Genomic DNA, 16,816 nt, shown 5'->3' on the forward strand with positions numbered 1-16,816 from the left:
ACCTATTTCCACTTTTGTGATCGCTCCGAAATATTCGTGGATTAGAAGCAGGACGCTAACATAGGTAAAGTGACATAGGTAAATATTATTCTACTAATGCATTTAAATTAGGTCCCCAGATCTCTTAAACAAATGCAATAAAACCACTGATTCGCGCATTACTAGAATTCTAAAGTTATTTACATTGCCTCGAAGTGCTAAAGAGCTGAACTGCTGTGGATGTGACGCTGGACAGTATTACGCAGCGGTGGCTCTTCGTACAGTTTGCTCTCGAAATCTCTTCTTGGTGACGTCAAAATAATTTAGAGCATTCCATAATAAGTCATGCTGCAGTATACAAACGAGATTTCCGTCCGGTCCCGTTTAAGATAGTTAGCAGATATAATCATCTCGTGAATGTTGCAGATCTTCCAAAACCCGTTCTTGCGAAGAAAACCGGAGACGAATCCCGCTATATGGAAGACACCTTCGTAGTTTTGTTTTCACCCGGATGTTGTTTCAGGCATTTTTGTGTTATCTTCAGTGGGTTTATTTGTTTATTTTCCTTCTCACGGGATGTGGATGTTTATGTTAGCAGTTTTAGGTATACTACGCAATCTACAACTTATCATAGTTTTTGATGTAGGTGGTGTTTTTACATTGTTTGTGGTGAGCTAACTCGCTTATTGCTTTCGATCTAGTCGTTACACACACATTTTCTACGAAACAAAAAGTAGGGAAAGCAGACTGCGGACTGAGATTCATAGGAAGAATCTTAAGGAAATGCAAACACCCACAAAAGAAATAGTTTCCCGGACGTTGGGTAGACCTGTTATCTAGTTGTTCATCAGTCTGGGACGCTCACCACTAAAGAGTGATAGAAGAGATAGTGGATACCCAAAGAAGAACGGCGCTTTTCGTCACAGGATCGGTTAGTCGGCGCTACGGCATTGCAGACATGGTCAAGAAACTCCAGAGGTAGCGGCAAGAGACGTGTTGTGCATCACGGAGATATTTACTATTGACATTACGCGAGGGTACTTTCCGAGAAGAGGCTGATGCATATTACTTCTTTCCACGTACATCTCGCGAAATGACCGTGACGAGAAAATTCGAGACATGAAGCTAGTACAGAGGATTACCGCCACGCCATTCGCGAGTGGAACAGGGGAAGTGCAATCAGTTAGTAGTATCACAAGTAGTCCCCGCCACACACCGTCAGGTTGCTTGCGGAATATTGATGTTGGTGCAGACGTAGGCTGCAGTAATTATACAGAGATGAGCGTCTTGGACGGTGTAGACTACTATGGATCTCTGAGTCCGACTGTTCTACGGACTAAAGACCATAACAACAACGAAAGTCTGGACAGATAACGTCTGCCTACAACGAGGTGACATAGTTGCCAAATTGTTAAAAAATGCAGAATATCGACATCTGGCGCAAAGATTGATCTTCGACGTAAACAAGATTTAGTGCACGTAAAATAGATCTGATGTCACGCCATCGTCGACAAGTCGCTAGAATGGGTCAAGACCGTCAAGTATCTGTCTTGAGTGATTTAAGATAACACTACTGCGTAAATCTAGTGAGTAATTTTTTGTAAGAATCCTAACAATGTTTAATTACTAACTAGAAAAGTTGCACATTCAGCTTCTGAGTTGAATTGTCGGAAAAGATAGAGATTACAAGAAGAGCTTTACGCTTCGTCAAGGCTTCATTTACTCACTGTTGAGTGTAACTGAAGTGGGAGACTACATGGTGCCTGATAAGTCACTCCTTATTTTTAAGCAGTTATGTTGTTGCTGCTGTGGTCTTCAGTCCTGAGACTGGTTTGATGCAGCTCTCCATGCTACTCTATCCTGTGCAAGCTTCTTCATCTCCCAGTACCTACTGCAGCCTACATCCTTCTGAATCTGCTTAGTGTATTCACCTCTTGGTCTCCCTCTACGATTTTTACCCTCCACGCTGCCCTCCAGTACTAAATTGGTGACCCCTTGATGCCTCAGAACATGTCCTACCAACTGATCCCTTCTTCTAGTCAAGTTGTGCCACAAACTCCTCTTCTCCCCAATTCTATTCAATACCTCATCATTAGTTATGTGATCTACCCATCTAATCTTCAACATTGTTCTGTAGCACCACATTTCGAAACCTTCTATTCTCTTCTTGTCTAAACTATTTATCGTCCATGTTTCACTTCCATACATGGCTACACTCCATACAAATACTTTCAGAAACGACTTCCTGACACTTAATTCAATACTCGATATTAACAAATTTCTCTTCTTCAGAAACGCTTTCCTCGCCATTGCCAGTCTACATTTTATATCCTCTCTACTTCGACCATCATCAGTTATTTTGCTCCCCAAATAGCAAAACTCCTTTACTACTTTAAGTGTCTCATTTCCTAATCTAATTCCCTCAGCATCACCCGACTTAATTCGACTACATGCCATTATCCTCGTTTTGCTTTTGTTGATGTTCATCTTGTACCCTCCTTTCAAGACACTGTCCATTCCATTCAGCTGCTCTTCCAAGTCCTTTGCTGTCTCTGACAGAATTACAATGTCATCGGCGAACCTCAAACTTTTTCTGGAATGAAGCGCTTGCCCGCGAAAGGCAAAGGTCCCGAGTTCGAGTCTCGGTCCGGCACACAGCTTTAATCTGCCAGGAAGTCTCAAACTTTTTATTTCTTCTCCTTGGATTTTAATAGCAACTCCGAACTTTTCTTTTGTTTCCTTTACTGCTTGCTCAACATACAGATTGAATAGCATCGGGGAGAGGCTACAACCCTGTCTCATTCCCTTCCTAACCACTGCTTCCCTTTCATGTCCCTCGACTCTTATAACTGCCATCTGCTTTCTTTACAAATTGTAAATAGCATTTCGTTCCCTGTATTTTACCCCTGCCACCTTCAGAATTTGAAAGAGAGTATTCCAGTCAACATTGTCAAAAGCTTTCTCTAAGTCTACAAATGCTAGAAACGTAGGTTTGCCTTTCCTTAATCTTTCTTCTAAGATAAGTCGTAGGGTCAGTACTACCTTTCTTAGAAATAACTCTCCTTGTTTCAGCTGGAAAATGCCGCCTGCGTTGACTGTGGAAGAATGGTCCAAAATAGGCGTAACTGCCAATACTGGACAGCCGAAAACCCACACGAATATGGTGAAAAAGCACAGGGGCGTCCGAGGCGATAGTATGGTGCGGTATCACGTCATCCCAAGATGTTGGTCCTTTGACTCTGAGGAACACGATGAATGGTGAAAGATAGCTGAAAATCCTGCAAGATCGCGGCGTATGTCCAGTAATTTCGCAATGGAACAAACCACAACTTCACTTCATGCAGGCCGGACCAACTGCACGTTTTGCAAGTGATGTCCGCGAATGGTGCATCATCATTTCCCAGGCCGTTGTATTGGCAGACGTGGTGCACAAGAATGGTCTGCCCGCAGCCCTGCCATTTTATTCTGTGGGGTGGGGTAACGAGTAGGTTTACGATAGAAAACTATGGAACTTGTATGAACTGGTAGAAGTATTGACTGATGTGTTACCCTATGTTCCACCTAACATGCAGTATCGCATATGGCTGTTCGTGTAAGACAAACGTCGCGGAGAATTTATGAGTTTATGAGGACGTTTAAAATGACGTCAAACAGAACCTCAAGGAGCACTGTTTCTAACAAAAGTAGTTCTAAGAAAATTGCTTCATACATAAAGAAATAATACCTGTTTAAAAATAGGGAGTGACTTGTCACACACCCTGTATAAGAATGGCGTCGTGCACAGTACTGCGTCTAATACATACCTCGCGTAATGACTGCGATGGTATAATTAGAGAGATTAGAGCTCTTACAGCGAAGTGTCGTCAGTATTTCTTCCAGCGAACTGTCTTAGAATAGAAGAGAGGTGGGGGGAAACTGGCTACAGTAGACTACTTGCCGCCGGCCGCGGTGGTCTAGCGGTTGTGGCGCTGCAGTCCGGAACCGCAGGACTGCTACGGTCGCAGGTTCGAATCCTGCCTCGGGCCTGGGTGTGTGTGATGTCCTTAGGTTAGTTAGGTTTAAGTAGTTCTATGTTCTAGGGGACTTATGACCTAAGATGTTGAGTCCCATAGTGCTCAGAGCCATTTGAACCATTTTTAGACTACTTGCCCTCCGACAAACATCAAATGTCTGCTTGTTGTGCAGATGCTCTTTAACTGCTCTCTACAGATGGTTTTCCCATAGTTTCGAGGCAAACTGGTGAAAACTAATAGACGGCTAAGTGGAGACAGCCGCCTTTTACCTTTCTGCAATGTGGTCGGTTTTCTGAGAAACAGGATATTACGGAAGTGATGTTAGTGGTGGGTGAGTTGTAACTACTTCAGTTCATCTCGCTAGTCAATATGAGACTTGCTACAGCTGGGAAACCCATTCCACAAGTACCGGAATGTAGGAACTTGATCCGGATCCGCAGACTAATGTTCCCTTTACCAACGATGGCGTAATTGTATCGAATAGGAATTCGAACTTGTCGTACGTAGCCTGTAGCACGTGGATAGTGACAACTAGCCTTCGATCAAGCGGAAGAAAGGAGCATTCCAAGCCAATGCGGAGCTGGTGGAAAGACGGAACATTCCATCGTAGCGTGGGTGATTTCTGCACTGTGTAGTCGGAGGCGCCGTGTTTTGTGATGTGCTCTAACGGGGCGAATTGCAGAGGCTGAGAGCCGGGGTCAACGCTTTCTGCCCCGGGGTACTCTCCAGAGGTGGTCGCCCTGAAAACTGCCGACACGGCATACTTCCTTAGCAATGGCCATTGTCGTTGGAGATTCTTGCCACACGAAGACTCCTGACCCTGCAAGCTGAATGCAAACTCTAAATATGTGAATCCTACAGCCCAGGGGTTCCCAACAAAATTGTCTCGAGGCCCCCTCGTCGAGCATGATTGGTACCTTGTCATATCACAGTATCAAGTACCTAAAAAAGCCAAATTAAGAGTCTATCTAATTCTAGTTTTGCGCTAGAGTGTGCTAGTGTCAGCTGGCTCTAAAAATGGTTCAAATGGCTCTGAGCACTATGGGACTTAACTTCTGAGGTCATCAGTCCCCTAGAACTTAGAACTACTTAAACCTAACTAACCTAAGGACATCACACACATCTATGCCCGAGGCAAGATTTGAACCTGCGGCCGTAGCGGTCGCGCGGCTCCAGACTGTTGCGCCTAGAACCGCTCGGCCACTCCGGCCGGCAGCTGGCTCTAGCAAGACGCTAGACTCAGAAGTTAGCGTTCGCTAAAGCTCTGCTCATGCAGGAAGCGGCCAAAACAAAAAATACGAAATATATTTAATACATTTTTTATTCTAATAGCATCTTGTGGACCCCTCTGGCATAGCTCGCGGACCCCTGGGGGTCAGCGGACCACCTGTTGGGAACCACTGCTATAGCCTGATTAAAACTGATAACTAACTAACAAAACATTATTTCATCGACATTTCTGTCTAGAAAAATGACATGATAGGCAACGTCTTTGTTGACTGTTGAAGTGGGAAATAAAAGAAAAAAAATCGTACTCTTAATTTTATAGATTTCGTAGAAGTTGTCTCAAAGGGATATGTTATCTGCAAGAGGTCAAGGTAGTCACACGTTTCACAAAAAACAAATCCTTTTCTGAAACTGATGATTTGATATAACGCCTTCATGCCATAATACAGTCGATAACTGTGTTCTGTTCACTTTCATAACAATGTGCCTGAATAAGTAAGCCGGCCGGTGTGGCCGAGCTGTTCTAGGTGCTTCAGTCTGGAACCGCGCGACCGCTACGGCCGCAGGTTCGAATCCTGCCTCGGGCATGGATGTGTGTGATGTCCTTAGGTTAGTTAGGTTTAAGTAGTTCTAAGTTGATGACCTCAGATGTTGAGTCCCATAGTGCTCAGAGCCATTTTTTTGAATAAGTAAATAATATTCTTTAATAAAACATGTTTTAAACTTCACACTTTTTGTATTTCACCACACTCAAAATCAAAACATTACTGAATATAAACACTTTCCATGTATCGTTGACTTATTACACTTTCATATTACGTAATTGTAACGGAGACAATACCCACACTTACCTCCCCACGTCTGTGCACCATCAAGGCTTCATACGACTCTCTCTCATCTTACACCTCAGAATAACACAAAGTAAAACAAAGATATTACATTTCAAGAGTGCGCAGTGTGTTAATGATATCGATAGCGTCCAACTACAATAACTGTTATGTAGAAAATATTATTCTAGTGCAAGTACATTTTGTAAAATATAAATTGTGCGTTAACATTTAAATGTAGCTTTTATCATGGATTTTTAATACTTTGTGTTTGCCACGAATAAGTTTATCCGCTGATCGCTAGTATAGAAAGCAAGGCTGATAACAAAGCATAATTCAAGTCTTACGGAAAAAGGCGAAAATATGAAGAATTGGATTTTCAAAATATAGTGGAAAAAATATAATACGAAAAATTTAATTAAACTCACACAGAGAAAATAAATTTTTCAATACAAAAATAAGCGTTAGAATGAGAAAGATGTCGGGAGGTTCATGTGACACAGCTATATCGTCATCCACTACTGGACAGGCATCACAAAGTATAGATTCGCTTCAGTGCGCTCACATGTAACACTTAGTTCAATATGACTAAACCCCGACATTGGAAAGGCGAGCTGCACGACGCGCTATTGTCAAATTCTGATTACATGGTCTGTTACGCAGTCTGTTATAAAGTGATCGGCCAAAATCCACAGCACAGGTTACGCCTTATGAAGCAATGGATGAACATTATGGTTTAACTTACCGCTGACAGTACGTTAATGAGATACAAAGCACAGGTTCAGATTCAGGAAGAATGGGGAAGGAACTCAGGCGTGCCCTTTTCAAGGAACAATCCCAGAATCTGACATAAGCAATTTACGAAAATAAGGGGGAAAACCTAAATTTGTACGGCTGGGTGGGGGTTGAACCATCGTCCTGTCGAAGGCTAGTCTAGCCTGCTATCCATTGTGTTACATGCCGTTTATGATATAAGAATATTGTGGCTAGACACGGGCTTTAAGCCACAATATCTATGATGTCTCTTACATATAGGTGGGTACTGAACATGCAGCACATCACCTATTACCCTACGTGAGAGCACAATGATCATCAGCGCAAGTCGCATGGAAACAGCGTATCGTATATTACACAAGAATTCCGGTTTTCGAGGTCGATAGTGTCTACTGTGGCTCTCCAGTATCCCAGAGACAGTACCCCACACGCTTAAGGCGCCACACAAGACTGTCTCAGTGTGTGATGAATGGACGCCACGCTGCCTGGACAGAGCGATCGACTATCTAATACGAACGCCACTTGAATGTGTGGCCTAAAAACACATTTCTATCAGGACTGTAAGGAGACGAACATATACTATGTGATCAATAGTATCCAGACATCCGGCTAAAATGACTTATAAGTTCGTGGTGCCCTCCATCGGTAATGCTGGAATTTAGTATGGTGTTGACTCAACCCCAGCCTTGATGAGAGCTTCCACTCTCGCAGGCATACGTTCAATCAGGTGCTGAAAGGTTTCTTGGGGAATGACAGCCCATTCTTCACGGAGTGCTGCACTGAGGACAGGTATCGATATCTGTCGGTGAGGCCTGGCGTGAAGTCGGCGTTTCAAAACATCCATGGTCAGGACTCTGTGTAGGCCAGTCCATTACAGGGATGTTATTGTCGTGTAACCACTCCACCACAACACTGCGTTATGAACAGGTGCTCGATCGTGTTGAAAGATGCAATTGATATCTCCGAATTACTTTTCAACAATTGGAAGCAAGAAGGTGCTTAAAACATCAGTGCAGGCCTGTGACACCTAAAACAACAAGGGGTGCAAGCCCCCTCCATGAAAAACACGACCACACCTCGACACCACCGCCTCCGAATTTTACTGTCGGCACTACACACGCCGGCAGATGATGTTCAACGGGCATTCGCTACTCACACCCTACCATCGGATCACCACATTGTGTACCGTGATTCGTCACTCTACACAACGTTTTCCCACTGTTCAACCGTCCACTTCTCTCATCAAGCGATGCGTCGTTTGGCATTTACCGGCGTGATGTGTGGCTTACGAGCAGCCGCTCGACCACGAAATCCAAGTTTCCTCACCTCCCACCTAACTGTCGTAGTACTTGCAGTGGATTTGATGCAGTTTGGAATTCCTTTGTGATGGCCTGGATAGATGTCTGCCTATTACACATTACAAACCTCTTCAACTGTCGGAGTTCTCTGCCAAACAGATGAGGTCGACCTATATGCTTTTGTGTCGTACGTGTCCCTTCACGTTTCCACTTCACTGTCACATCGGACCTAGGGATGTTTAGGAGTGTGGAAATCTCGCGTACAGACGTATGACAGAAGTGACACCCAATCACCTGATCACGTTCGAAGACCTTGAGCTCCGCGGAGCGCCCCATTCTGCTCTCTCACGATGTCTGATGACTACTGAGGTCGCTGATATGGAATACCTGGCAGTAGGAGGTAGCACAATACACCTAGTATGAGAAACGTATGTTTTTGGGGGTGACCGGATACTTTGATCACATCGAGTAGCGCGCAGGCTTCATCAGCCGACTACCGTCATTACGTCCAGTGCCTTCCCTCGACTTTTGGCCTCTCAACGATTAACGCTCCACAGTTACTTTCCTGTTCTCTTATTCCAATTTACTTTAAAGATTTTTTCCCTATAATGCACATGCTACGCGAGTAAAAGCATCTGGACACCTATTAGTAGCACTAGTACGGAGAGTATCCACCCATCGCCCTTATGACGGCTCTCCTGGGAACACATTCAGTGAGAATGATGAATGGCACCCCGTTCTTCCCGAAAAGCTGACACCAGAGGAAATAGCGTAGTTGGACTCTGGGTTCTCGAGAGGTGTCGAGTTTCCAGCACACACCGAAGTGTTCCACTGGATTCAAGTCGGGACGCCGTGCAGGCCAGTGTATTTCGTGAATGTAACTGTACACAAACTATTATTCCACAGCTGATGCTTCATGACAGGGTGCATATCATGTTGAGACAAACAGTCATCGTCTCCGAAATTTCTCACACTGTACGCAGCACAGAATTCTGTAAAATGTATCTTTCCGCATTTAGCGATTTCTTAAACGCAGTAAGTGGACCACGCCGTAACCACGAAGACCACATCGATACTATGACACCGCCGTTCGGAGTGGCCGAGCGGTTCTAGGCGCTACAGTCTGGAACCGCGTGACTGCTACGGTCGCAGGTTCGAATCCTGCCTCGGGCATGGATGTGTGTGATGTCCTTAGGTTAGTTAGATTTAAGTAGTTCTAAGTTCTAGGGGACTGATGATCACAGCAGTTGAGTCCCATAGTGCTCAGAGCCATTTGAACCATTTTTGATACTATGACACCACCTCCTCCGTACTTCGCTCTTGACGCTGCACATGATGGCAGGAGACATGCTCGAGGCTTTCGTCAAACCAAACCCTTCCACCCGAGTGCCTCAGGATACAGTGTAGGCGCTACAGCCTGGAACCGCGCGACCGCTACGGTCGCAGGTTCGAATCCTGCCTCGGGCATGGATGTGTGTGATGTCCTTAGGTTAATTAGGCTTAAGTAGTTCTAGGGGACTGATGACATCCGAAATTAAGTCCCATAGTGCTCAGAGCCATTTGAACCATTTGATTATTGCAATACACGATTTCATCATCTCGCGGTTGGAACATTAAAAAGGCAATGGTACGAAAAGTACCCTCCACAACACACCATAAAGTAGACTGCGGCGTAAATATGTAGAACGGACGCTCCCCGGGTTACGGAGGGGCGTGGCAGCAGCAAGTGGTCCCCACTTGATCCCTGGAAGCAAGCCGAGAGCGGGGCGGGGGTCCCGTAACCAGCAAGGACGCGGGCCGTGGCCAAGCTGGCTGGCCCGCGGCGTGTAAAAAGGGGAAAAAAGGGCTGGCCAGCTTTCAAATGCGACACGCCGCCTTGGCTCCAGCTGCTGAGTGCTGAGCCGCCTCTGCACTGCCAAGTGGTCCCACTTTCTTCCTGGAAGCCATTAGTCCTTCACACAAGTGTGCCGCTGCCTTCTATACGATGCCTACAGTAGAAAACTTGGAATCACAGGATTTCATTACAGATGTATGCATTAACCGCTCCTCACGTAACACTCGTGTAACGGACGCCGACTTCCCGCCCATTCAGTGTCCAGCTGCAGTACGTCGATGTTATCCAATTTGACAATATAACTATCTATATCCTGTAAGAGATTATCTACTTACGTCAGCCCAGCTCGTTGCTGCTTAAAACAATCGCGTTGTCCTGCTGGTAAGTGTTTCCCATAAACCTCGAAGTAGCCATTTAAAACTCAGTCGCAAAGTGAGTTGGCGCCTTATTAGGCATTAGACTCGTACACTGAAGGACGGTGGTTAGAATCCATCCGGACACCCTCATTTGGGTTTTCTGGAATTTCCCTAAATCGAATGTTACGATAGCTCCTTTGAAGGACAGAGTTCATTTCCTTTTTGTCTTCCCTCAAAGCGACCTTATTCTCCTCTCTAACGACGCCCTTGATAGAACATTATCCCTCCAACCTCGGGCGATTTTCCGATTTTTCTGTCCAAAATCGCGGATATTTTTGATGATTCCAATAGTTGTAAGGATAGTATTAAAGGAATGTAACATGAACGGTAAACGAGAAAACAGCGGTCAACATTGTAAGTACCGGAGAAACGCATTAAAAATGTTTTTGAAGCGGTAATGCCTTCAGTAGGGTTCCATACACAAACCCACGTTGCAATTTCCGCACCAGGCTCTTGTTTCTTTCCGTATTGTTTTCCTTTTAGCCTGTCTTCTGGAACAACATAATTTCTGCAAGGTTCCTTTTTTAATTGGATTCGGAGGTGTGTTATTTTCTGTGAGTTGTGTGTTAGTTGAATATGCTTGTACATGTCGAGGTAACGCATGTTCTTATTCCTCGAAAATCGCTTCAATTACTTCCAGTCAAAATTCCAAACGTGTTTTCTTGGTGTTGTTCGAATTTTTGGAATATAATGAATGCGTTGAATGGACATTGACCAATAAGAGGTCGAAGTATTTTCTTGTAATATTTCTTTTGCCATTTTCGTGTGGTCTCATAGTAAGAAGTTCTAGATCAATTCAGCCAACGCCCGCATTGTATCATTTTATTCGAATATTACTTGAGGTTTACTTTTTTCCTCGACCGTTTTTGTTTCAGTTACAAGCGACTACAGGTTGGTATAATGCTCAGAGCGCTAATTTTTTTGTCTTGCCATTTTAGGACACTGACTTCGCCTATTTGGAAAGCTCTGGTTTCTCCCTTTTTAAGTTATATGGCTGCAAGCACAGTCGGTATATGCTTTCTATTTGCTCGAAGAGTTTGTCTTGCTGCTTAGACGTAAATTTCATAATAGTAACGTAAGTTGTTAGCAACAGTTTGTTGCTTAACTATGTGGTGCCTGATATACGAGGGTCGCCCACAAAGTAAGTTCTGTTTGGTTATATAAAACAAACGTGTGAGAAACAAAAAAAATATTTATTGTAGAAAAATCTACGACTGTTAAACTACTTCTCCATATAGCTTCCGAAACTTTGTGGGCACTTGTCATAGCGTGGCACAAGCTTTTGTATGCCTTCTTCATAGAAGGTTGCCGCCTGTGTATTCAACCATGTGGTAACATGTTTTTTCAGCTTGTCATCATCGTTGAAATGTTGACCACCGAGGACAGATCGTGAGATTTGCGGAACTTCCATAGCAAGGGCACTAAGTGTAAAATTACAGTTGTGCTTAATCTTCTGCTCAACTGTGTGAATCAGTTCATCAGTAACCACAGACGGGCGTCCACTTCGTTCTTCATCGAGCACTTGATCACGGTCCTTCATTGAACAGTCTGACTCATCTTATAACCACTGAATCACTCATAGCATTTTGTCCGAAATCCTCGCCGATTTGGCTCTGGCTCTGAGCACTATGCGACTTAACTTCTGAAGTCATCAGTCGCCTAGAACTTAGAACTAATTAAATCTAACTAACCTAAGGACATCACACACATCAGTGCCCGAGGCAGGGTTTGAACCTGCGACCGTAGCGGTCGCGTGGTTCCAGACTGTAGCGCCTAGAACCGCACGGCCACTCCGGCCGGCTCCTCGCCGATTTGCCGATGAATTTCTTTTGGTTCAACTTTCTTTGCATTTATAAAACGAATCAAAGATCTGTTTTCACGCGTGGTGGCATTTTCAATTGAGGCTGACATTATAAAGAAGCATTACAAAGCACACGTCGGCAGCAGCGATCTGAAAATGGCGTACATGTCTTCTCCTTGAGTAAGAGTAACTGCCGCGCATGCTCGGAACCGCGATCGTAGCGCTGCTGCGGATAGAAATAGAAACGGAACTTACTTTGTGGGCGACCCTCGTATATTCTATGATGTGATCAAACAGATTCGGTTTCATCGGCCGTGAGACTTGAGAACGTGTAAAATGCGACTCCCGTTGATCCAGAGCAACAGAGGAAAATAGCGGCTTTACACGTACAAACAGCCCAGAAACTATGTCCGATACCATAACCGGGGAGGGAGGGGGGGGGGGGGGGAGGCATGAAAATGTCCGGAAAGTGTTGAACGATACTTTACAGTGACCGCCTTAAAAGTATTATGGCAAATGCCAGCATCAATTCTTTGAAAGGGCACAGACGACTTCCTTCCCCATCCTTCCCAGTATGAGATTCTGCTCCACGTCTAATCTCGTTTTCGACGGGACATTGTACCATAGCCCTTCCTTTTTTTTTTTTAAACCTCAGCATACTGAAGGCAAGAGTCACACGAAGGCTAACCTTTTGTCACACTTGCCAGTTATCAGATATACTGTCATTGACCATAGTAGTAAATCACAGAAACATGCTTCATCAACGCTATTTCGCCTGTTTATCTTCCTGAATGTGGTGATTAATTTATCTCAAAACGATCGTACTTGAAATGATATACCTTGACTTTCTCGTTAGCAGTCATTCCATACGTGGCACAGGTGTTTCGATTTGCCTCTACTGATTTCACCCTTTTATTAAACACAAACAGAACACAGTGTGACAAATGTTAGTCTTTACTATGTTTTAGACTCCGTTTTCTAATAGATAAACAACGCGCCTCATAAAGTCAAAAATGAGAAATATTGAAATTGTCATGGCACGAGTAACACCACAAACGTGAACAAAACAAGACCATAGCTACATACGCATATAGCAACATGCCATGCAAAATCGCCACGGAACACGCTGAAATGTAGTATTATTCCATACGCAACATCACATCATGTAATACTCGTTAATTCGAGCGCAGAAAAGTCCGCTGGAGGTTATAGGCTCTATGCCCAATGCGTCACGATCACTTGGGCGGACGCCGGTCTGTGTCAAGCAGCCACTGGTGGACGGCGCTGAAATTGGTCTTACCATGACAGACACCTACGAGCTCTTCCACAAACATGTTTCCGCAAGAATTTTCAGTTACTGGCTGGTTAGAAAATGAACGAAACTGTCTCTGACCCGTCAGACTGATGCTCTTAGCAGACGGCGGGAATATGGCTTAAAAGAGGGAAGAGGATGGGTTTGATATCACGACTTTGCCTTCGCACTGTATGAATAGGTTATTCACAACACGTTCGCACTGTATGAATAGGTTATTCACAACACCTGCTCAACTGGAAGTCAACATTTCTCGTACCGTGTGCCGCATACCCCATTATCACAAAAAACATTATGCTAACGCATGTCAAATTCGATGGTTGGTTGGACTGAGGCTAGCTTGTGATGACTAAGATGTGACTTCGAGTTCCGCTGGGGGTATCAGTTTTTAACAGACATAGACACAACCTATACACCTCCAGTAACGCCAAGTAAAGAACGCAGGGCTGTGCCGTAGGTCCAAATCAATATTAAACATGTCCATTCGCTACTGACTGGAACAGAGTTGGATTAGTTTATGTTGTCAGAGGCGAAAGTCGATGCTTGGAGAAACTCTGTCTCTAGTAAGCATTCTTACACTAGTAATGTTATTTTAGTTCACAAACCAGTCGTCATGTAAGGTCATAGAGCCTTACGTTGAGATTATGAAACTATTTGCACTGGACTTGGATTCGAGCTCCGATTCCATTTTTCTCTGGATTTGAACACTTAGAGGTGATACTGTCCCATCATTTCGTTGCTTCTATATGATGCCGAACTCCCACAATTCTCTGCGATCCTAGGTACTAGTGAAAGCAAATTTGATAATTTACACCTCTTCGTGTGGGATCAACAACGATGATACGCGCGGGGTTGGCAGCACAGAACTATTCGTTGCGTTACCTCTAGCTGAACATGTGCACGTGTCTGTACTGGTGAAGAAACAATAAATAATTCATTTCTATCAGTAGCTGTAAGACAATAGCCAATGGTAGCTTGTAGAATCGCTGCCAGGCAAAAATCATTTGTATTGTTATTTCGGATTCGAGTACCACGCTATGGGTGAACATATTTAATATCTGACATGTGATTGTGGTTAGATAACAATTCATGTAGTTATTGGATTCTACTCTGCTCATTACCACAAATTTACTTCATGGAGTTTTACATCTGAGCATTACTTTTTGTTTCATACCTTTTGTGGTTACTTCTCAGGGGCAATATAAGCTACATGGGGTTCCTGGTGCAGTGCTAAGCATATCGTCATTTATTTTATGTTTCGGACATTGGGAGTTGTAATACGATACTCTTTGGTTAACTGTGGGCTCAGACTGGATTGCAAACAACAGCTTGTCATGTCATCTAACGAGTGATATGACTTGTGAAGTGTCACTTATTGTAATGAAGTTTAATTTACGACTATTAAGGAATGTCTTATCTTTAGTAACATGTTTTCTAATATTTGTTGTATGACAGTTCTGATTTACATCTGGACTGACTGGCATAAAGAGCGGTCTTCTGTAGCAGTCGCCGGCCAGTGTGGCCGAGCGGTTCTAGGCGCTTCAGTCTGGAACCGCGCGACCACTACGGTCGCATGTTCGAATCCTGCCTCGGGCATAGATGTGTGTGATGTCCTTAGGTTAGTTAGGTTTAAGTAGTTCTAAGTTCTAGGGGACTGATGACCTTAGATGTTAAGTCCCATAGTGCTCACAGCCATTTGAACCATTTCTAGCAGTCTTCTGTCGTATCCATTGTGTATGCTCAAACTGCACTGCAGAGGGTTTAGAGGACCTATGACACAGCTATGCCATGTTGGTTGTATACAGTCAGGTGTGGTCTACATGTTGAATTCAGGGGTGGCCCACTTTTTGTGCTGTTGGAACCAAATTTTTAAAATTTTAAAGTGCTCCACAAAGGTGCTTGGATGACATCGGCGGTGTTGCCGAATTGTGAGGGGGGTGGGGGGAGCTGGGGCTTAAAGGAACCGTTTGCCATTTTATCACGGACATCTCAATGACCCACCTCCCCCTCACCAAGCCCAAGGGTGATGTCACAGGGGGTCATGCCACCATTGGAGAGGAAAGTTGTAGGCGCTGTTGATACAACTTTCAAACCTGTTTGTGTCGTAATGGGAGACAACAGAATACAGGAAAGCACGTAATAATCTTCTATTTAACTCTATGACACCGCTACACAGTCAGCAGTCAATATCAGTGGGTTATATGCACAGTTTCTTTTCTGTGACATCAACTCCACATGTCATCACTGAGTATAGCGCTATATAATTTATTTTTAAAATAGTGTTTATTATATTAAATGTTTCCTTCTATTCTCTTGTACTCTAAATTACGGAGCATGGTTCTAAGATGATCCACATCAGCTCGCAACTAGTCTTTTTCCTTTTCTTTTTTTTTTTTTTTTTTTTCGTGTGACACTAGGGCCTTCCGTCGGGTAGACCGTTCGCCGGATGCAAGTCTTTCGATTTGACGCCACTTCGGCGACTTGCGCGTCGATGGGGATGAAATGATGATGATTAGGACAACACAACACCCAGTCCCTGAGAGGAGAAAATCTCCAACCCAGCCGGGAAGCCGGGAATCGAACCCGGGCCCTGAGGATTGACACTCTGTCACGCTGACCACTCAGCTACTGGGGGCGGACAGCTCGTAACTAGTGACTACTTTTCAATAAAATTCTTTTTATGGGGTCAAGACTGTTTTATATAATATTTCGTTTCTTCACAGTGTTTGCCTGGAAACTCGTTCACTGACAGTAGTAGATGCTGTCGGATGTGAAGTCGACGGTCATTGACAAGACATGACGTCACCTTTCACTGTTGATTAGGATCTTTTTTACGTTGTGTTATACAGCTCCCGATAGTACGCAGTTCCATGTCGACATACTGGGAATTCCGTGTTAATACACTAACAGATCAGACAACTTCTTACGTGGTGTGCTCCTGGACACACCCGAACACAATAGCCTACTGGCCATTCTATAACGTCTCCTCGTCAAGCAAACTAGCTGCACTGATACAATAACACTAACTGATAAAAACATTTCACTTCGCTGCCATGATTTGCCTCTTCTGTGGAGGGCCATGTACTAGTTCTGTACCATCTACATTGCTCCAAAGCGATCAGAGTGCTCTTTTAGAAGGGGGCTAATATAGGTCCAGTTGCAATAATGTGACCACCACCTATGTTCGACGTCAACCTGCAGTAACCACTCACAGGTGGCAGGTGACATCGTTTGCAATGAAGGCTATAAAAGCGAGTTGGGGATGACGAAAACAGTGCAGTCATTGTCATAACATGGAAACCGAGTGATTTATCCGACGTTCAAAATGGCATGAT

The sequence above is a fragment of the Schistocerca americana genome, chromosome 3 (assembly GCF_021461395.2).
Source record: "Schistocerca americana isolate TAMUIC-IGC-003095 chromosome 3, iqSchAmer2.1, whole genome shotgun sequence".
NCBI lineage: Eukaryota > Metazoa > Arthropoda > Insecta > Orthoptera > Acrididae > Schistocerca > Schistocerca americana.